Source organism: Pteropus medius, unplaced genomic scaffold (genome assembly GCF_902729225.1).
Source record: "Pteropus medius unplaced genomic scaffold, Ma_sr-lr_union100, whole genome shotgun sequence".
Lineage (NCBI taxonomy): Eukaryota > Metazoa > Chordata > Mammalia > Chiroptera > Pteropodidae > Pteropus > Pteropus medius.
The window spans coordinates 19,796,947-19,818,098 of NW_024349797.1; the positions used below are offsets into that span (position 1 = coordinate 19,796,947).

General features: G+C 48.7%; 1 long non-coding RNA gene across 3 annotated transcripts; it reads right to left on the reverse strand.

Annotated features, from left to right (window-relative positions):
* Window positions 1-7,924: 7,924 nt before the first annotated feature.
* LOC120619680 (uncharacterized) lies at window positions 7,925-19,534 on the reverse strand. Of its 3 annotated transcripts, none has more exons than XR_005657599.1 (3): window positions 19,105-19,534; window positions 17,284-17,430; window positions 7,925-8,257 (listed from the first exon to the last, which is right to left on the reverse strand). It is a non-coding gene; the product is annotated as an uncharacterized LOC120619680 (long non-coding RNA). The 3 variants fall into 3 exon arrangements; XR_005657597.1 differs by lacking the exon at window positions 7,925-8,257 and adding an exon at window positions 12,519-15,363 and having other exon boundaries at window positions 19,105-19,529; XR_005657598.1 differs by lacking the exon at window positions 7,925-8,257 and adding an exon at window positions 16,731-16,909 and having other exon boundaries at window positions 19,105-19,532.
* Between the last annotated feature and the right edge of the window lie 1,618 nt (window positions 19,535-21,152).

Genomic DNA, 21,152 nt, shown 5'->3' on the forward strand with positions numbered 1-21,152 from the left:
AGAGACCCTCAATTAAGTTTACTTTTCTTCCTGCCTCTCCCCACTTTTAAAAATTTTATTTTGTTTATGCATTTTTTTTTCTCCTCGTGACCATTTCATAAAACTGGCTTCAGGGTCCAAAATGCTGTCAACTTGAAAACACCAATCTGAAATCCCCATGAGGGTGTGTAATGTGATTTATAGATGCATTTTCTTTAGCTTAACAATATCTCGTTCACATTTCGGCCCCAGCAGCCTTCATCGCCCCGCCAAACTCTCGAGTTTTATTGTGGCATCAAGTAAACCGTGGCTATAAATCATCCCCGGATGTCAGCTTGATTATTCTGAGTGAGTTGGGACCTGTTGGCCGGGGCACTTTGGATGCAGACTCGCCACGTGCTCCTGAAGGCCAGCTCCCTCCGGTCCTGGCCCAGAATGAGCTGGCCAGGGACCTCTAGGCCGTCCTCACTGTCCTCCTCCAAGAAATTCTCCGCCAGATCAGCTTCCAGGGGGTGGGGTTCCCAAACGCGTCCTCGACTTCCTTCTACAGAAAAGCAATTTGCTCCCTCTGATTTGCTTCGTCACTGCGATCGTGGACAAACACACCTGGCAAGTGTCAGGGCGCCTTGCTGGCCCCTGACAGAAGGCGGAGCATTCTCCTCAGTCAATGGAGGCAAGAAGGGTATGGGGTTCCAGGCTTAGTGGCTCAGCATTCACAAACCAGAACCCACACATAGTCCCTTCTGGTCACCCCTCAACAGGCTTTAGGAAGACATATGCGAGCCTTGATATTCTGCACCTAAAGTGGAGATGGAGTTTTCCAGAAAATCCAGCCAGAGTAAGCGTGCTCACTGTCCATGGCTTCAGCCACACACCCACAAAAGTGGCCTTTCCTCCCGTCTCCCGTGCAGGGCGCCTGCTCTGTGTCAGGCGCCGTGGTGAATGTTCCACCTGCCTCTTTCTTCGCCGTCCTCACATGGGCTTCTACCTGTGAACGTGGGGAGACCTCGGGTCAGGCAGGTGGTGCCTCAGGCGGAGATGGGTGAGGGCCAACGAGCCCCTCGGCCACACCGCTGCTCCCAGCTGAGAACCTGCACGTGGCTCACAGAGCCTTCGATAAACCCAATAGTGGAAAATACTCGCTTCTGCACCCAGGCCTCTGCCATGGAGCTCCTTTAAGAGTGATCTGTGTTTAAAAACATGAGCTCAGCACCATGGCACAGTAGCTGTGTTCCCCTTGTCCCTCTGGCTCCATTGACACGAGGGGCATCCTCTGCAGGGAAGAAGCCTTAGCCACCTAGCTGTCCCCAGTGGCTGGCACCAGGCCTCTGTGCTCCTTCTGTCCCCAGACGCCAGCAGCCTTCCTGCTCAAACTCAGCCTCGCTGACCTCCTGCCCCCAGCCATGAGCAGGTGTGCAGGTGGCGGCCCCAAGACACTTCCCCCGTCACCTGGGTGGGTGTTTAGCCAGTTGACACCATGGCTTGTGGTTTCTCTGCCAAAGCCTCCTCTTGAGTGAAGCGCTCCTGGGCGAACCTGCAGATGCGTCACGGTCACGAGCCTAGAGCTCTGTCGGCAAACGGCCTGACTTTAAAGGACGTTAGAACGGTGGGGGTCTCCGGGATGAAGGGCGGGGGAGTAATAGTGACAGCGTTTTAGAGTTTGTGACAGTTTTTTATTAGCCCTCAGCCCATCTACCACACCAAAAAAAAAAAAAAAATCAAACAAAGGTGAATAAATGTCTGTGAGTAATTAGAAGAAAAGTTGTTTGAGAGGCAGAACGATATAGGAAGAGAAAAAGAAATGACCCGGGGCTCGAAAACTGTGCTGGCTCGTCAGCCGGGAAAGTCGGTGCTGTCCTGCTGCCTCCCAGGGAAGTCCACGCTGCGGAGAGGTGGGGAGGCATGCGGGGCTCTCGCTAAGGTGTTACGGAACACACAGAACAGGAAGGGGGGCCCCATGAGGGAAAGGAGAACAGAGCATCCTTCATGGGTTTCCAGCAACGATCCCAGGACACATACTGTGCTCAGAACCAGGCAGAGGACGAGACACTAAAATCTCCCAGAGTTCAGTCAGAGACACTCAAGTTCAGTCAGAGATGCCCAAGTGCCCAAGTTCAGTCAGAGACACTCCCGTTCAAGTCAGAGACACCCAAGTTCAGTCAGAGATGCCAGAGTACAGTCAGGGCAAGTACAGTTAAAGACACCCAGAGTTCAGTCACCAATGCCCAAGTTCATTCAGAGACACTCAAGTTCAGTCAGAGATGCCCAAGTGCAGTTAGAAATGCCCAAGTTCAGTCAGAGACACTCAAGTTCAGTCAGAGAAGCCCAAGTTCAGTTAGAGACACCCAAGTACAGTCAGGAGACACCCAAGTTCAGTCAGAAACACTAAGTTTAGTCAGAGACACCCAAGTACAGTTAGAGATGCCCAGAGTTTAGTCTCTACCTTTTTCAGCATAAGGAAGAACTATTTTTTTTTGAGGAACCACAAGAAATATTTCAAGGTTTGGTTATCTAGCTTCAAATGACACACTACATTCACCACTTCCATTCTGGGCCAACTTCCTAAAGCCCTTCCGTAATTCAAACTTTCAACTGAGGTTAAAGTTCAAAATGTCCCATGAGTGCATTTGAACCCTGATCACCTGAGAGCTCCTATTTATTCCGGAGACCTCGTGTGTCTATCTTTGGAGGAGAGAAGATGAGTTTTGAGGTCAGACTGTTCTGGGCGGAAACTGAGCTCTGTTACTCGCAAGTTCTGTCAACCTGGGCAGATCGGAACAACTGTGAAAATGTTGGGAAATAATAGCTCTCTCAGAGCTCCATGATGAGGACGTCATTTGACAAGTCACATAGTACCTGGCAAAGCCCCCTGTGCAAACGGGGTTCTCAAGAAATATGAATCCCTTCTTCCCTGAATGTTACACAGGCGGAGTTCTGAACTGTATGTTGGAAAGCCAGCGGAAGGAAGGAAGGAAACTAAATCAAGAGAACAGGTCACTTAGCCTCTTTTCCTCTCTTTTAGAAAAGAATAAGAACCATGTGTCTCTTCAGTAAGGTTTCTGAGGTCGTTTTGGTCCAGACTCTCGATGAGAATTTTTACAGTGTCAGGCGTCAAGCTTTTCTCCATCATCCTGACATGAGAGTGACATCTTGGAGGGCGGGAGCCAGCACAGACAGAGTTTAGCAAGTGGGGATAAACCCAGCATGTGCCAGGAGCAGGGGCCGGAAGAACGAGACAGCCATCGTCCCTGACCTCCAGGAGACCCCTTCCTGAACCGACTAGCTTGAACTCATCCACACGCCAGATATTTCCTGAGCAACTACTTGTCCCGACCACTGATCTGGACACGTGGTGCTGGGTGCCCAAGGCGGGCTGCCAGGTGGAGAAGTCTCCCAGACCACGGTCTCTGATTAAGCAAAGGGTAGCGCACCTTCACAAAGTGGTGATATTCTCTTAGAGTTGATGACACCGGATCTTTCTAGTTTATTTAAAAATGCAAACCATCCCTAAATCCCAGAGCGTCACCCACGATCAATAACCACACGCGGGATTAAACTCATGCGAGCTGTTGGTTTGCTGGTACGAAGGTGGGGGGAGGCACGTAAACCTGTGGGGTCCCCAGAGGGGAAGGGCTGATTGCTGAGCTAGGTCCTCACACTGGGAGGTCCAGCGACGGGGGCCGTGGGGGTGGGTGTCACTTTAAGGACGCATGGGTGTCGGCCAGTGAAGAAAACTGAGAAGGGCGTGGAGGGTGAGGGCACAGGACGAGCAGGAGGCAAGCTCGGGTAGGGCAGGGGCCGGAGTGGAGCAAGTGACCCATGAGTGGTTTCTATTGCCATCAAGAATAAAATACGAAGGCGGGAGTGGCCTGGGAAGTCGCTGGTGCACAAGAAACCTGAATGTCTCGGGTAAGGGGCTTGCTTGTTACTCCTGGTCTCTGACCTGCTGGCCGTCAGGGCTGGACGTCCCTTGTTGGGGGGCTGTCTGTAGGATGTTAGTGGCACCTCTGGCCTTCACCTGCTAGATGCCAGCAGTGCCCCTTCAGTCGTGACAATGGAAATGTGTCCAGGCAGTGTCTGATGTCCCTCAGGGTCAAAATCACCCTGGGTTGAGGTCGCTGTTCTAGGTGAAAGGCCGCAAGCACAAAGAGACAGTGGTGGTGACTGACTAGAGGGACCTGGGAAGGCGAAGAGCCTGGAGGAGCCTCGAGCCCTCTGTGGTGCCCCAGCGTCAGATCCTGCCTGGCACACAGTAGGTCCCCAGCGAAGGGCACTGTCTCCACGTAAGAAAGGAGGGTTTCTGAGAGGTGTTGGAAGGCTCCAAGTGTCAAAACATTCAGCACTCAGCAGGACCAGGCCCTTGTCACGCCACTGTCCCCAGGGCTGAGAGGCCACCTTGGGCCCCACCTCAGAGGCCAGGTCATGCTGGGTGGCTGTTTATCTGTGTGCCCAGGGCTGCCTGCTGGGCGTATTAGAGGCCATGAAATAATGATGAGGCCTAGGAGGGGTAATTAAAAGCCACCGTGACATTGATCTGCTGAGATTTCTGAGAGAGCCCAGAGCACACGGGGCGACTCTCCATCTTACCTCATGCAGGCCCAGCCTGATTGGCCCCCAGGGCATTGCTGGGGCCCTGGAACCTCACCTGTGGCTGGGAGACTCCCAGGGCAGCAGCCAGCCTGGCTTCAGAGGCTGAGCAAAACAGGCAGCCAGGGCCTGGGGGGCAGACCAGCTGCTCTGCTCGTCCAGAAAGGCGGGAGCCACCACTCTGTTAAAGACACAGGTCCCCGTTCGCCACGTTCTCAGAGGTGAGCCCGCTCTGCTCCAGGCCGCAGAAACTCGCCCGGGTGGAGGTCCGAGTGGCTCTGGGGGCATGCCGCACGTCCAGGAACAGGCCTCTTTGCCCACAGTAAAGGTTGTGGTCTAGACTCACATGAACCCCATGGTTGTTTCTGGACAATCTCCTATGGGCTGGGAATGGTGCAGACTTTATAAAAGAAATATGAACACCTAATAGTTAGTTACGATTCTCTGTGCAGAGCTGGGCCCCTTGATCGGACGGTTAATGTCATTGCCCTTACTGCTGTCTACCGTTCTTGTTGCGTTAGTTTTGAAAGTGACCTAGTGAGTGGCATGAATACAAGTCACGAGGCCCCAGCTTTGGCCTTGGTTCTACCACTCGCTATCTCTATAATCCTGAGCAAATCACTTCAAGACACTATGTCTTAGTCTCCCCATTGGCACATGGAAATAAAAACAACCGGGACCATAGGTGGGAAAAGATCGAATGAGACAATAACCCACTTTGCAGATGAAAAGAGTGAGACAGGAAATCCTTTCTGAGCTGGGATCTCACAGGGCGGCACGCCCATCTCACAGAGGGGACTGCGGCGCTCGCTCGGCAGCAAGCTGGGCTTCCAGGTGCTGGGCTCAGACAAGCAGAAGGCAGAGCCCGTCCAGAAGCCATGGGATGCCCTCCCCACAACCCCCGGCCCCCCCGCCCATGAGCATGACGTAATCACAGCCCCAGGTCCTCTTCTGTGAAACCTGGCCTATGTTTTTGCTTTTGGCCTTGACTACATGGCGGGGGCCTGGGTGCTGTACCTTTGCTGTCATACTGTAAAGGAAGTAGCAGCCCTATCAGATGGAAGGAAGGCGACATTTTCTTGAGGCCTTGACAAGATGGCCTGTCGCCCACACCAGGGCAGGCCTACAGCAGGATCTCTGCTCTCCCGACAGAGAGAGGCTTATTCCTTCTTGTAAGCTGCTTTGGGTGGGGAGAAAGATTCTTCCAGATTCCGGAGAGGACATGCCTAATTAAAGCCTTAGAAAAAAGCCCATCTCCATATGATCGCCTCTCCCTCCACTTCTGTATTTATAACAAAGGCGAGACGTGTGCTTTGATGAGGGACAGCCATGCAGTGGCCAAGGGACACCTGAACACTCTTCCAAACTAAACGCACAGCATCGCCAAGCCCCCGACTGGAGAAAAGGTTGCAAACATCAGTGACCACACAGTGAATGCCCGGTACACGTCTCTGCTTATTTAATAGAGGTTTGAGCTGTTGGCCCCTAGGCTCTTCCAGGTCACGACGTCATCGTAGGCGTCATCTGTGGAGAGTTTGTCGAGCGCCAGACTCTGCGCTAGGCGTTCTTTCAGTCCAAGCTGCCTCCTGGCAGGAGATCAAGGTGACATCCCCTGCGCACTGAGGTCGGATGACACGTCCGTGAGAGGTCACCGGGACCTCAACCGGGACAGGCTGCTGGCAGTCTGCCCTCCACTGCTCTGCTTGTAAATGACATCTAGTTCATAAACTGGAACTGCATGGCCTTTGGGTTGTCCTATGTGCCATCGGTCACGTGGAAAAAATAAATATCTTTTCTTGTCCCTTAGCCGGTGGTGGTCCATATGTTATGGTCTCAATTCCAAACAAGCCGTGGAAACCAAAAGTCATTTTTATCATTTATCTGGTGGCAAAACCTGACCTGAACTGAGAGAATGAACAGAAGGCTATTTATAGTCTATGTGCCCCACATGCTATGAATATTCATGCCATACATTCATACATTTTGCTGCAGAAATATTAATGTGTTCTGTCCCTAGGTGCTGTCCCAGACTCTCTAGGGGTGGGGGGTTATATAGTCCACAATTATGAGACATATTAACTTCCTAAAATGTGTCAAATTCCAATTTCTGAAATACACCTGGCCTTATCGTTTTCAGAAAAGAGACTGTGGGCTGTAATCGAATCCGGTGTCCCACTTTGAAGCCTTGTCCTGCAGACAGTGGGGGGTAGTGGGAGGTGTGGGCATTTGAGATCGGATGGACCTGGACTCTGATTCTGGGCCATACAGCTGCGTGACCAACCTCAGCCAACGTGGCACTCATGGAAGCCTCAACTTCCCCAGTTTTGAGAGCGGCATGGCACAAGGCATCTCCCCAGCAGGGCTGCTGTGAGGGCGACGTGGACTCCTGTGGATAAGGCTCTCACGTGCGATGGCCTGTGAGGATGCTCCGAAGTGACCCGTATCTCCATCTGCCCTTGTGATGATTCCCAGACCTGATGCAAAGATGTGGTAAAACTTGCACTTCAAGTTCACTGCCCTCGACCTGGAGTAGGATGTGGTCCCAGGGAGCTTAGGCTGGCGGTAGGTAATGCTCGCCGAGACCCGCAGAGGCCACGGCAATTAGCAGGAACCAAGACCTTTTCGATATTAATTAGCTGTCCCCGACAAGGTGCTGCCCGCCTCCCAGCCTCTCGGGGAGTGTTTGGGGACGATGCATCCACAGAGGAGCCCAGTCCTGACCATGAGAGCTGAGAAAATAGAAAGGAGTTTGGCTTCCCAAGGGCCAGGGCTGATGCAAGGCTCTCCCTGTGCTCAGGTGCACGACGGGGTCTGGGTGGACAGAGGGACCGGGGACCATGGGACGGGAAGCCCTCGCTGGCTCAGCCCGCCCGCTCTGCTCTGACGTTAGGTTCAGCCCTCACCCCCACTTTATTCTTCTCCCTCTTGGCCTCTGGTCTCCTCTCTCTGTTTTTCTTTTGCTTTGAATCTCTCTCTCTCTTCCTCCCTCTGTGTAACTCTGTCCCTCTCTGTCTGCCTGTCCCTCCCTGTCTCTCTGTGCTGTCCCTTAACATGTGTACTCTCAAGGGCCCTCGGCTGCCCCCCACGCACAAAGCTGGGTTCGTGATGGCTGACAGTCCCTTTCTCTTCCAGGGAACCCAGAGTTCTCCCCCAAAAAGGTAATTCATAGAATGCAGGATGGCTTGCTTTTGGGGGGTAAATTTCCACTGTATTTCCGACATAAGTGTTTATTCAGCATATATTTATGGAGTGCTTACCGCTTGCCGGGTACTTTTTTTACATGGTGGAGATGCAGTAGTGGACAAGAGAGAAAGGCCTTGCTCTAAGGGGAGGCAGGGGGGAGGGGGGGCAGGGGGGGGGCTGGGGGAGGCAGTAGACAAATAAGGACATCAAATCAGGTATCTCAGAAGATAAAAGTGCCAGGAAGAAAATAAAAGCAGAGAATGAGGCAGGAGAGAATGACTAGGAAATGGGTCTCTGACAAAGAGTCATTGAGGTCATCGCAGCAAAGTGACAAGGAAGAGCATATTGCTGGCTGGAGGAACAGCAGTCCAGGGAGAAGGAACAGAAAGAGCCAACGCTCTGAGGCAGAAGTCAGTTTGGCGCATGTGACGATAGGACATAGGGTTGAAGAATGTTTTCTCGTCGAGTCCTTGCAATCTCTCTTCTAGACAGAGGTCTTCAGTCTCCCCTACAAATGAGAAAACTGTAGATCAGAAAATGCGAAGTGTTGACCCGATATCAAAGACGTTTTAAATTAAGAAGCGGGATCCTAACTCAGGCCTACTAAGCACGAACGCTTTCCACAGCACCTATTGGAGAGCTGAAGAATTTGGAATGACGCTATAAGCCCAGGCAGCTAGTAGCACCTCACCTATTAAGAGCAGAAAAACTCTGCAATGGTACCAACCTCTGAAGTCAGAGACAGCTGCGGTAAGTGACAATCATGAAAATTTAGGCCCTTCTGGCAGGACAAGGCAGAAAGCAGCATGAGAGTTCACATCTGAGCCCAGAAACAAATGGTCACTTACAGCTAGGGAAACTGAGGCTCCGAGAGGCTGAGCTTCCTGCCCGGGGCCTGTGGCGTGTAAGCAGTGCAGTCTGAATCCACGGCCTTTACGTTCTCTATGTTTCACGGAGCTAGCATACAAGTGTAAAACGAGTTCGAAAAATAAATGCAGGAGGGACAAAAAAACATTATTTTCATAGTCTAGTATTTCAAACATTCCTTTTATTGGATCGATTAGATTTCTGAGAAATCAGCAATAGCATTTAACTGACAAAGACCATTTTCCACCACGAAAAAAAAAAAAAAAAAGATTATTTGAACCTCCCACCTGATTCTTTTGTTTCGAAGAGGGAAATGTGATTTTGAAAGAGTCATTACATATATTTATACCACATGAGTGGGAAGCAGGACCCGTCAATGAATCATCTGTTTTCTACAACTCTGAAATCGACCCAGACACACGTGCTAGAGACACCTAAGGCTACTGTCCCTGGGCTGGACCACTGTTCCGGTGGGCTAGGCCTTGGAGGTAGGATGGGACGAGGGAGAAAGGAGACCGTCGCCTGCCTCTTTGTCTTCATTCACAGTGAGCGTTCGCTGTTGACTGGGTGATGCGAACATCATCTTCTCAGTTACTCTCCCCTCACCTCCTCATTGCACGAGCATTGACCGGTACCTGAGTTTTGGGCCTCATGCTCATCTGAAGACCCAAAGACCAGCAAGAGGCAGCCCCTAACTTTTCTTGAATCGAGTTTATTTACGAAACACAAGCTTGGGTTCCGTCACTGGAGGCCTTCATTTTCCCGTGACACGCCTACATTTATTGACACCAGAGTTCAGCTCGGGAGAAGGGTCTGGCCAAGGTAGGGCGGGAGAAGCCGAGACCCTTTATTCCACGAGGATTCACATGGAGAAGAGGTTCTGCTCGTCCCCCAAGCCCCAAAGGCCATCTTGAGGAGGGGGCTGCAGCCTCAGTCTGAGCACCCGGGCAGGACAGAGCAGGAGAGAGGCCCAGACGGCTTCTGTGAGGACAGCAGTGTTTGTCAGAGTGGATGCAAGAAAGGATACCCGCGGTGCTCTTTACATGGAAATATTGATTATTTGAGACTCTGAAACCCAGACTGAGTCACATCCTCTGGCTGGAAACCCCCCACCCCATCCCCTCCCTGGGGTTCAGCCAAATCGCTGGAAACAGACGAGGGGCCTCAGCACAGTAATTACACTCCAGGATTTTTGTTCTGACCAGGTGTGCCCCCAACAGTCCCTTAAAATCGTATTCTGACTCTTGGGGCTTTCTGAGGTCTTGAAGATCAAATTCGCATAGAGGCGAAGTTGCTACAGAGGGTGTAGAGAGCAACAGCAGGCTGTGATCATCTAGAATGATCACCTTCTGGAGAGATCTAGTTCATAACCAAGAGAGCAGCAGGAGGACGGGAGATCCCAGTCCCCAGTGTCCAGTCAGATACGAGGCTTTGGGCAAATTTTACATCATTTATAAGCCCACCTCATCATCCACGAATAAAGGACTATTACCTGCTATTACCCATCCAACTATTATGGAAAAAGAGTTAATGTATTACATTCTGTTATCTGTCATATATATTATAAGTATGAGAAATTAGCATTATTTTAAGAAGAATGTATTGCTATGGTGACGTGTAATATATGTGTGTGAGTACAACCAATAAATAGACATATGTATGCAATATTCTATATGCCAATATTTGCGATTTGATTTAAAATGGGTCTTGAAGTATTATTTTAACTCCCATAGCTTTTCAATGGCTCTAGAATCAAATTAGTCAACAGCTCTGATTGCCATGGGGAAGGGTAATTTCAGGAATGATAAGAATTGCAATATCAGTTAGTACCGGCTTGTTAATGAAACTTCAAAGTTGAAACCAAAGTAGGAGTCTGTAGATGGCTCCAGAGAAAAAGTCCACGTAGCTGCAAATCTCCTTTGTGTCTTTAATGAATGCTTAACCTCTCCTTGGCCATCATGGCCAATAGTCAATTTTTACTTCGGTTCATGGATTTTTTTTTTCCTTTTAATCCTGAAAATCTGTAGCCATGTCATCAGCTCCTTCTTAATTATACCATATTCTTTACATCTGTCCTGCTAAATAACTCTAATTGAAATAGCACCGGCGTGAATTTTTGTAATGTTCCCCCCAAGACATCCCGAAAGTGACTCGCGAGAAAACAGACTGAAGTCACAGCTGGAAGCAAGTCAAGGATCATTTCCATTTTTACATGATTAATTTGAATTTAATATCTTAAATCAAAACCTGATTAATTTAAATAAAATTTTGATGGTGCCCTGCTTCTAATATACATTGCAGTAATTAGATTCGGCTTAATGTGATTTTTTTTTTACATAATTAAAAAAAAGAAAGAAGTCAAGTGTAACAATGCAATGTTGATACAAATCTGTCTAAATATATATAGGAGACCGTGGTTTTGGACATTACTCAGGTGGAGAGAGGATGGTTAATGAAAGGGACTTTAGTGAGCTCTTCCCATATCTATAGCAAACCAGCTCATTCTAAAATTAAAAGTAGACAAAGTTTTCATTCCTGATAAGTGCAAATTGCAGCAGGCCATGACACCAAGAAATAAATCGCAGACAGAATGTGACAGACAAACGCAAACATACATCTCTCCTCCCTTTGATACTGACTGAATTTGCCCTGTGTTTCAAAGACAGGGAGGCTCCGACGCCACAGACTGATGGGCACACAGCCCCAGGCAAGTGGGGACATGGCGGTGGCTGCTGCCAGCCCCCATCTTTGGAAAGTAATATGGCCTGGGGACCATGCTCTGTACGACCTTCCCCATCTTGAGAAAACGGAAGGAGTCTGGAGGTTGTTACAAGCTTTTCCTTAAATCCAGACTTCTGTTTACCCCAATTCCAATTGGCCCAGATTTATACGCAATGAAGGCCCATAGAAATAAATAAACTTCAGTGTCCAGACAATGTGACCCAATGATCGCATTCTAGAGGGATCTAGTCCATAACCAAGAGGAAGCCAGCTGACTGAAAGACTCCTACACAGAGGTTCTGAAAAACTTGTTTCTAATGTGAGTCTTTCCCCTAGTTGGCCACGTGACCCCAGGCCAGTCACGTTCCTTCTCAAATGGGAGTGTCACCAGCTATGGAAAATGATCGGAAGAGAAGAGGGGATTCCTGATAGTTTCGCAAGAACCTCACCTTGAGAAGATGGTCCTAGGGGAACTTCTATGAGCCAAAGAAGACTGAGCTCTGTCCCCTGCCAGGGTTCTTGGGGTGGTTCACTTGAAGTAAGGGTCCCGCAGTGGCTAAAGTCACAGGTCACTGTACGAAAGGATTTCTGGGTCCTTCCTCCCCAGGATGTTTCTAGGCTGGGAACCCACGATGGCAAGGGAGGCTCGGCTTGAGGGCAGAGCAGGGGACCGTAGTTTTGGACATTTCTCGGGCAAAGAGAGGATGGTTAGGCTGAGAATCCATCGACTCTTAGCTCTACCTGTTATTTATTAAATTTGAATTAATGAAACTTTGTCATGTGCCTGAGGAAAACTAATATAGATAACACTGCCTCTGCATTACACAGAAGCAAGGCTGCTTATAACGACAAAATTACCATCGTTATCCAAACTTAAATTCAAACTCTCCTTGGAATGCATCAGCGATGTTTATTAGGTAGTTCTGTGTGCGCAGTCTTGCTGTACACAGAGTAGTAAAGCCTTGCTTTCCGTGATTTAAAAGCAACACAATGCTCTAAACTTGTGAAATGCCTTATACTATAAAGTGTATTGCACCTTCCCTTCCTCCTTCCCTCCCTCCTTCCCCCCCTCCCTTCCTCCTTCCTTTCCCTGCCATCCTTTACTTCTTCCCACAATGCACTGCCAAAAATGGTCCACTCTGTAGTTTCGTCCTGGCTTCTTATTCTCCACAGGACTTCAGAGAGGGTGAGATTCTTATGGCACGTGCATGCGTCTGAGGACAAGGGACAAAGACGTGGGGGACATGGTATACAGAGACTCACGGGAAAAGCCTCTGCCTCGTTTTAAGTGGCCAAGAGTCACACTTAGTATCATGTCAATCATTTCATTGTTCCTCGATGGGTCTGATTTCAACTTTTCATTGTGATCTTGAGCACTAGTCATGACACTTGAGAATTATTGAGAACACAGCTCTGCCTTACGTCACGAAAGGGAGAGAAGGCCCTGATCTCAGCCTGTGTCTACATGGCTTAGTGAATGGACAGAGAAGTCCGCTTAGCCATTAAGTCTGATCCAAACTGGACAAAGAAAGTCACTCTCAGTCTTCCCTGTGGCTTCCCTGAGGATGCTAACTTTCTGGAGCGGTCTCCACTATGACCAGTCATTACTATAATTGTGATAACTGCTGCCACATCCTGGGCATGTACGTGTGTCGCATGCTGCGCTCACGATTCCCACACGTTATCCGTCATCCTTTGGCATCTCCGTGTAACACGCATTTCTCTAACCATTCTGTAGACCTGAAAACTGGGGCCCGTAGAAACAGAAGAACTTTGTAGGATTTCAGCCCCAGCCTTGTTTGCCTCTCATTGTGGAGCTGGACCACACCACCCCGGTCGATCCGGGCAACCAGATAATTCCCGTCTCTTCGCGGGGCCAGGCTGTATAGATCCCCTGCACATCAGGAGCTGCATATCTCGAAGGCTTTGTGCGCATGACCCAGTTTGTGCCTGGCTAACCAACAGATCTCCTGATGCTCGCAGTTGACAGAAAGGAAAGAACTCAAATAAGAATTTCAAGGAAATCGCTGATTTATTATTCATCGCGAAGGGTCTGACACGATGACTTTCTCATCCGACAGCCAGGACTTCTGATGACAATCAACAATTTAATTTCTTTCTAAATTTAGATTTTTTTCCCTCTTCTGCAGCAAACACCAAAGCCAGCTAAAAATAGCCAAGTGGTGAACGTTAGAGGGGAGAATTTTACCGATTACAGCTTTTATTTTTTTTTTTAATGTCAAAGTTAAAGTCAAAACAACATTAATCAGGAGGGGTTATCTATAATGAATCACCATTCAGCTCTGGAGGAAGGGGGGTGGCGGATATCTCTGCCAGCAGCTGAAGGAATGTTCTTTCAAAGAGCTACATTAGACTATAGGCTCCAAGAAAAAAGCTTGTGTATTTTCCACATTCAGCAGCATGAATCAAAACGCGTCGTCTCTGGTCTAACTTTCTTTTTTATTCTAAGGTAGCAGGGGTTGGGGTTTGTATGGGCTGTGATTTAAATGGTTAATTGAAAAGAAGCCATGGTGAGCTGTTTCTGGCGACAATATTAGTGGGACCATCTTATCTGCGTTTACAGAGTTATTTCCAATTTGTAAATGCCGTATGCATTTCTACGAGATAAAAACACTTAAAAACCCCAGACCTGAATAAAGGAACCTTGCTGTTCTGGAGCCTTCCACAGCTGCCCCTTCTGTCTCCCCACTTCCCCCTGCTCTCTCTAATGCCCTCCCCGCCTCCTCTTTCCTGTCTCCGTTAGGAAGTCATTTCACTACCCAAAGCCTCAACTTCAGGCACATAAACTTAGTCATAGAGTCGTGGGATGGAGTGAAGACTTACCCCAAAGCCCCGTTGGACGGAGGGAAAAACGGAGGGCCAGAGAGGGCCAGTGATTCATCAAGGTCTCAGAATGAGAGAGAAACAGTGTTGAGGCCAGAATCTAGGTTTTTCTTTACCCCTTTAAGCCCAGTGTCCTTTGGGTGGCTTGGAAGTGCCAGAGGGGTGGCCTCTCTATGGAATCCAATATGAGGTGGTGACATGAGACCACACGTGTGACAGTTGAAACCATCGGTCCCACACAGTCTACCAGCTACATTAATGAGACTTTACTATTCCAGAAGATCCTTGCCCAGGAAGAAAATAGTTATAAATATCTTCATTATCAGAAACTTCCTGGAAAAGCCGTATTAAAGAACATCACACTCCTCTACTGTTGAATCATAGTTTACGCTCATGACACTTCAGAGCCTTCCCCGTGCTGTGTCCGCCAATCCTGAACTGTGACATCGGGACCCGTTCTTCCCCCAGTCCTAACCAAAGGGCCGCATTGCGAGACCCGCCGTAAGCCAGGCTTCGAAACCTCGTAAATATCTTGATGCAGCGACTTTTTCCTCCAACCTCTTTTAAGTCTCCGCTGAAAGGGATAATGTCAACGGACCAGCCATTGTATGATCAGAGGGTTGTGTTCGGGGAGCCAGCGTCCAGTGCTTGTGAGACGGGAGGGTACATGGGTGCAGGGGATGATGGAAAAAGTCTGGGTGATGAGCTACGGGAGTCACACCCCGATTCAGCAGAAAAGGAGAAAGCCTCCGTGAAGTGGGCAGAGAGGGAGCTGCACTCACTCCGGCGTCTCCACCAAGGGCAGGCAAGGAGCCTCTGAGAGCACGAGGTGTCTCTGACCTCCAAGTCTCCCAGCTCCGTGGGTGATTTGATATTGGCTGGCACCGTGTGCCCCACACCATGAGGGGAGTTCGTGAGGTGCGATAGGGTAGACACAGATATGAAAGCTCAGCGCCTCCCTGTTGGTTGGAGAGACTCTGAGACAAGGTGACTTGACCTTGACAAGGATCACTCAAGCTGAAGGCCGGACAAGCCCTGCCAGGGAGGTGGGCATGAGCATGGCATGGGGGCTGCAGATAGCCTGTTTCCAGGTCAAAGTGGTCGTGGTACAGGCTGAGCGCGAAGTTCTGGCTGGGTGACTTCGGGCAGGTGCCTTGACCTTGCATGCGCCAATTTCTTCCTCTGTGAAATGGGAAACATAATAAAGGACCCATTACAGCGGGTACAGTGCCTCACACACGTCACGCACCCAAGAAAGGCTAGATCGCATGAGCCACTGTGACTCTCTGTGTTCTCCTCTGTCCGGTGGGGCTTAGGATCTAGTCTCCACTTTGTAAAAAAACACATTTTTGTAGGAGTTTTGAGATGACCATAACAGGCTTAATTACAAAAACATCTCCAGCCACCATCTTCGTAGAAACTCAAATGTCGATTTAGGACGGACGATGCTCTCTCTGCTCCTAACCTCCTGGCTAGAAATGATGCCTCTCTCCCCTTTCTAGACCCCTCTCCTTGTCTGTGAAGTGAGCTGGGGAGATGCGATGGCTCACGGAGGAGCAGGTGGATGCCACGCCACCCCTCCAGCCCTCACTTCTGCAGCCCGTCACCTACCTCATCGTCCAGGAATGTCACCTTTGCAAACTCATCTCTTGCCTGAGATACGAGGCATATCTCTGGCTTTGTTTCTCTATTATAATAGATGTAAATTAATGTTTTGCCTTTGTTTGCTGCGGTAATCATAGAGGCAAGTATATATTCCTAACAGCTATCTTATTTTCAATTTGCAAAGCGTACTGTGCTTAATCCCACGAGGAGGACTGTGGCTCAAGATATGAATTTTAAAAGATAATTAGCCCAGGGCAGGAGGTGCTCTCTGTGACAAGGAAGGCACACCGGAGCCCGGTCAGAGGGGTCCTCCGGGGGACCCTGTTGGGTCACGGTCCTCACCTCCACCCATGGTTTATTACTTTTTTTTTTTTCCCATCACCCCTGCCTTTGTGCAAACCAGCTGATTTCTTCATGAAAATTTAAATCATGTCCATACTAGAAGCTGGAATTCCTTTTTGGGGTTGTTATTTGAGAATTCCCACCCCTGCTTCTGACCGATATTTCTTTTTATGATATGCGTGGCAGGTGACAATTTATTTTCTTTTTTTCTTTTTACTATTTTTTTTTCTATTTATTTTTCTTTTTACTGTAACAAAAAGAAAGTAGCAGCTCCGTACTGGTTATTTGTAATGTTTAATGTCCGAGGCAGATAGAGTGACCATCTCCTGGAAAACACCCCAGGAAGTTCCAGGTGAAAAAGACAAAAGTCCTGCCCACCTCTGGTCGTGGACTGTCCCTGGAAGAGCATGGCCCCCAGCAGGAAACTTGTCCTGGAGAGAAGTGTGCAGTCGGCCAGACCGAGGACCCGTGCCCGCTTCGCCGCATCTCTGGGATTTTAGCCAATGGTGCAGACCAGGCAGGGCTCTGCCTTCGTTCACCTGCTTGGCTTAACTCATGAGAATGGAAGCTCTGTGTGCCTGGCGCTGGGGTGGGGGTGGGGGTGGGGGTGAGGAGGGCAGCAGGCACAGTCGGCATCTCGGGGATGCCTGCCTGGCCCACGCTCCCGGACTCACAGAGGGCAGCGGATAAAAGGCACAGCAGAGGCTCTGTGGGTACCGTGTGCCGTGGGCACAGGAGGCAGAGCAGAGTCCTTCTCCCTGAGCGGGTCCGGGGCGCCTGCCTGGAAGAAATGCCACGTGAGCTGCTTTTGAGTAGGGAACTTACGTTTTAATCGGATCGGGTCACTTTTCCTTTGCTATAGTTCTCCCAGGCAAATGAAAACTGGCGGATGACAATAGCTCACATGTATGAAACCTCAACTCTACACCTGGAACTTGCCTCATCGTCATATATCCTAGATATCACCTCACTTAATCCCCAGAACCTGGAGTGGTTGTTTACCAATGAGGCCCCTGAGGCACAGAAAGGGTCAGAAGCATACCCAAGATTCTCAGGGAGAGAATCAAGATTCTCAGGGAGAGGGCAAGATTCTCAGGGAGAGGGCAAGGTCAGAATTTGAACTCCAGCAATCTCGCTGCAGAAGCCCTACTGTACCTGATAAGGAAGGGGGGTCCAGCGCCACATCGCCACTCTCACCCCGAAAGGTGGCGGAGGAAGAAATGCAGTTCAAAGCTTCATCTAAGGAGCAAATTGCATCATAGGAGGTCTTCTGCTGAGACTTGAAATGCGTCGTTCACAGACCTGAGCACAAGTGTGATTTTTGCTTTAATTCAAATCAAGTTAGTAAAAAAAAAAAAATAGTCTTAATGCACTTTAAAGGCATTTTTTCCCCTTTCACACATAAGCTAGGGGACTTCCCTTCTAAGGAATGAAATGCCATTTAATGTTTAATTCTTAGAGCTCATGAAATCCTGTGCTGCTGGGCAAGTGTGTGCTTTTGCGTGTGTGTTCATGTGTGTGCGTGTGTGCACGCACACACACACACACACACACACTCACTCGTCCAGCAGCACAAGGCATACATGCCATATAATCACATCGTAGAGAGAGAGAAACAAACAGGTTTCAGATCAACTTCAGAAGGACTGAGCAGGTTTTAAAATTTGTCCTGACTTGTCCCTGGCATTTGACATATTGTCATGTGCTTGAAGCTTTCCTCCTGGGTGTTTCTGAATTTTTGTATAATGTGGTTGCACAGGGTGCTTTGGATTCAAATGAGTGTAAAAATATCTATTACAAACTACTTACAGAAGCTCTCTAGAAGGAAGAGAAAGGACAATTCCAGAGGGTTCGGAAGCCTTTCTACCCTCTAGTGCGGTCCAAGAAGACTGGTGGCCTTGGAGGACCCCCTTTCTCAAAACAAAAATGATGAGTTAGAGTTGAGACAATATCATAGGTAAAACTTGACCTGCGAATCAGAAGTCGGGAGCAGAATCCTGCTCTCTTATATTTAATTATTCTTTATCCTTTCAGGGAAAAACAACATTTAGACCCTGTGAGAGGATCCGCAGAACGCCACAGAAAAACCAGGTCATAAAATGAACAGTTAGCCTCCGATTGGTGAAATCCTGTCTTGGTGTGACAAAACACTGTGCCTCCATTAACGGATTATTTTTTTCTGGTGAATAACAAGGTCCCTGTAAGACAGGATGGAGGCTTCATTAATTATAGTCTGATACCAGAGAGTTCGGTTATCGGGTGTTCATTTCTTGTACTAGGTGTTAATTTTTCAAGCAACGTTGCTCCCTTGTATATCGTGGTGCTTGAAAGAGCGAGGGAACAGTTGATTAGATCTAAGCTCTTTGAGAAGGAGCTGTGTTTGTGGGACAGGTATGTGAAAGGGTGGAGCAGGCGCTGTGAAATAATTTCCAGCGATCTCTCCTTGAAAGTGCACTGAGCAGCCACCTCTGTTTGCTAATGTTTAATAAACTCTCTTTTCATTTGATGGCACCTCCTTTCCTGTCACCCTCTCCACTTAGCCTAGGAAGCTTGGCTACCCAGAAAAGTTCGTTCAAAATACTTATGAAAGGTTAGCGCTTGGACTAAACGCTGTCATCTGTGCCAAAGGGCCAGGTGCCTGCCCACCCACCCTCAGGGAAGGGTGCTGCGTGCCTCCTGGGAGATCTCTTTGGGATTCGTCTCCTGCACACCCACAACGTGCATGAGCGAGCTCTGCAAGCCTGTGACTTTCCCCACCCATTTCATAGGCAGCCGAATGAAGGTTAAGGCCACGTGTGGTCACAAAACCAGACCCATTTCCTGCCGCCCGTTCTTCCCTTCCCCCACCCCACATGGATTTTCACACGACGGCGATGAAAATAACAAAGAACTAAAGCTCTCACTGGGAAGACTCGCCTTCTGAAGGCCCCAAACCCCTGGGATAGCTGAGGATCCTGGAATTGCAGGTAGACATACCTGGTCAGGTGTCCATGGTGATGGAAACACCACCTGAGTCCCGGACATATTATGAGTCACCTTGTCAAAAGTGTTCTCGGGAGAGTTCTGAGCACAGTGAAAATAGGCAGTAAGCATCACTACTGTTATTACTTGAAAGGATCCAAAGATCACTTCTTTGTCACTCTGCACTAGAATCCACTCTGCTTTTATCACTGTTTTTACCATAAAAAGTGTTCTCGGCCTTCGAAAACATCTTTCGTTAGCGCGCCTTGAAGTCGAATCATAGCAAAGCGAAGCAGTTGTTATTAACAGCTACACAAACACGAGATCACGAATAAACTCCTCCCACCCCTTTTCTTCCAGAAGGAGGCTGGTCGCCCAAATCCAGCCCCCGATTTTCTTTGTTTTCACCAACACACATGCTCAGTGAACAAGGCAAGAAGAAAGCGATCTATCAAAACTAAACTTTTCAACCAACGGGTTCTCAGCCTTTTGTTTTGATTTCTTCACCAATGGGGGAAAAAAAAAAGAGTGTACTGAATATTTTAAAGGTTCTTTTTAGGATGAAAACAGTGTCACACCAGCAAAACATGCACCTTTATCTGCTACGACATTGGGTAGTCCAACAAGCCCACCTTGCAGCTCCTTGCAGCGGCCTCAAAGCATCGCGAGAGTAGGGAGTCCGTCTTCTTCAGCTCTGTGCCCAGCACCTGGCAGTGGGGAGTTTCGGTTGTTGATAAAAACAGCCTCAGAGGCTGGGAGGCGTACGGGGTTTTTAAAAGGTAAATGATGTAAAGAGCAAGACACAGTCTCCGGGTTCTTTTACTTTTCCACAGTGTTCCCCAAGGGTCAGTGCATCATGGGCCTTTCTTAGCAATTCTCACCAATCTTGAAGGTCTGTTGCTGTGGACTTTTTCGGAAGACTGACCTTGCCCAGTGCAAGGATTGACCTTTATGATAATATCTCCTTCAGACTTAATACCAGTGGGTTTCTGTCGCCTTGATGTTTCGCTGTCGTAGAACTAAGCCTCCTTGATTTTGTTGTCTATTTATGTTCATTCTTAACCTTGGATCACATCTACAGGGGACCATGCCCTTCTTGTTCATATTGCAATTCTAGTGCTTCATGAAGGGCTTAATGTTTATTGGGAGATAAAAGAATGGAAGGAAGGGACGGAAGGAACGGAGGAAAGGGAGGAAGGAGGGAGGGAGGGAAGAAGGACAGTAGAGGGATCTGAAACTTGCGAGAACTTCTGAGCAAATTCTCTGATTATGACTTAAAGTAGAACAAAGGGCACCAGTAAGAGCATTTGAAGACATGGATGTGAGTCTACGGTTTTGAAAATTCTTAACGAACTCTTACTTATGGGGCAGCAACTTCAACCCCTGTGCCACGTGCTAGAGAAACATGAGTCACAACCCTTGACCTTGAGGAACCAGATGTTCAGGATGCAACTTTCCTAACATGCTCCCATAGTCCGTATCATCCAGGAGCTGCCTTGGTGAGTGTGGGAGCTTCAATATTTACCAACAGGAGATAGAGCTATTGGCTGATGGCCCTGAGCAAGACTCTTAAACTCTAAGGCTACATATGAATGTATGAAAACACTGGCTGAAGGGTTAAGTCTTACATCACTATAAAGAAATGATTAAGTGGCGTATGTTACAGGGGCATTTAGTAACATTATATATTACAGGTTCTTATCCCTACATTTTCGCTTGATCCAGAAATCCTCTCTTGAAACGTAAGACAGGTACTTCCTTTGCTTGAATGTCACTAGGCAGCTTGCTACCGTCTGGGGCAGTCCTTCTGAGCCCTGGACAGCTCCAGAGGCCACGTCCTTCCTGGTACTGAGCTTGTGAGCCATCCTCGTCATTTTCCTGCTGTCTATGACCAAGGGGATCTTTAAGATCTTTGCATCTTCAGCAGGTGCTAGAGAGTGGGGTTTCCCAGGTGGGACAGTTATTAGTGACCTTCCACATTGACCTTGCCTGGGAAGGATGGCTCTTAGCAAATTGAGGGGTAACGACACGTTTAGGGATTCGTCTCTGGGTGAGAAGTAGGG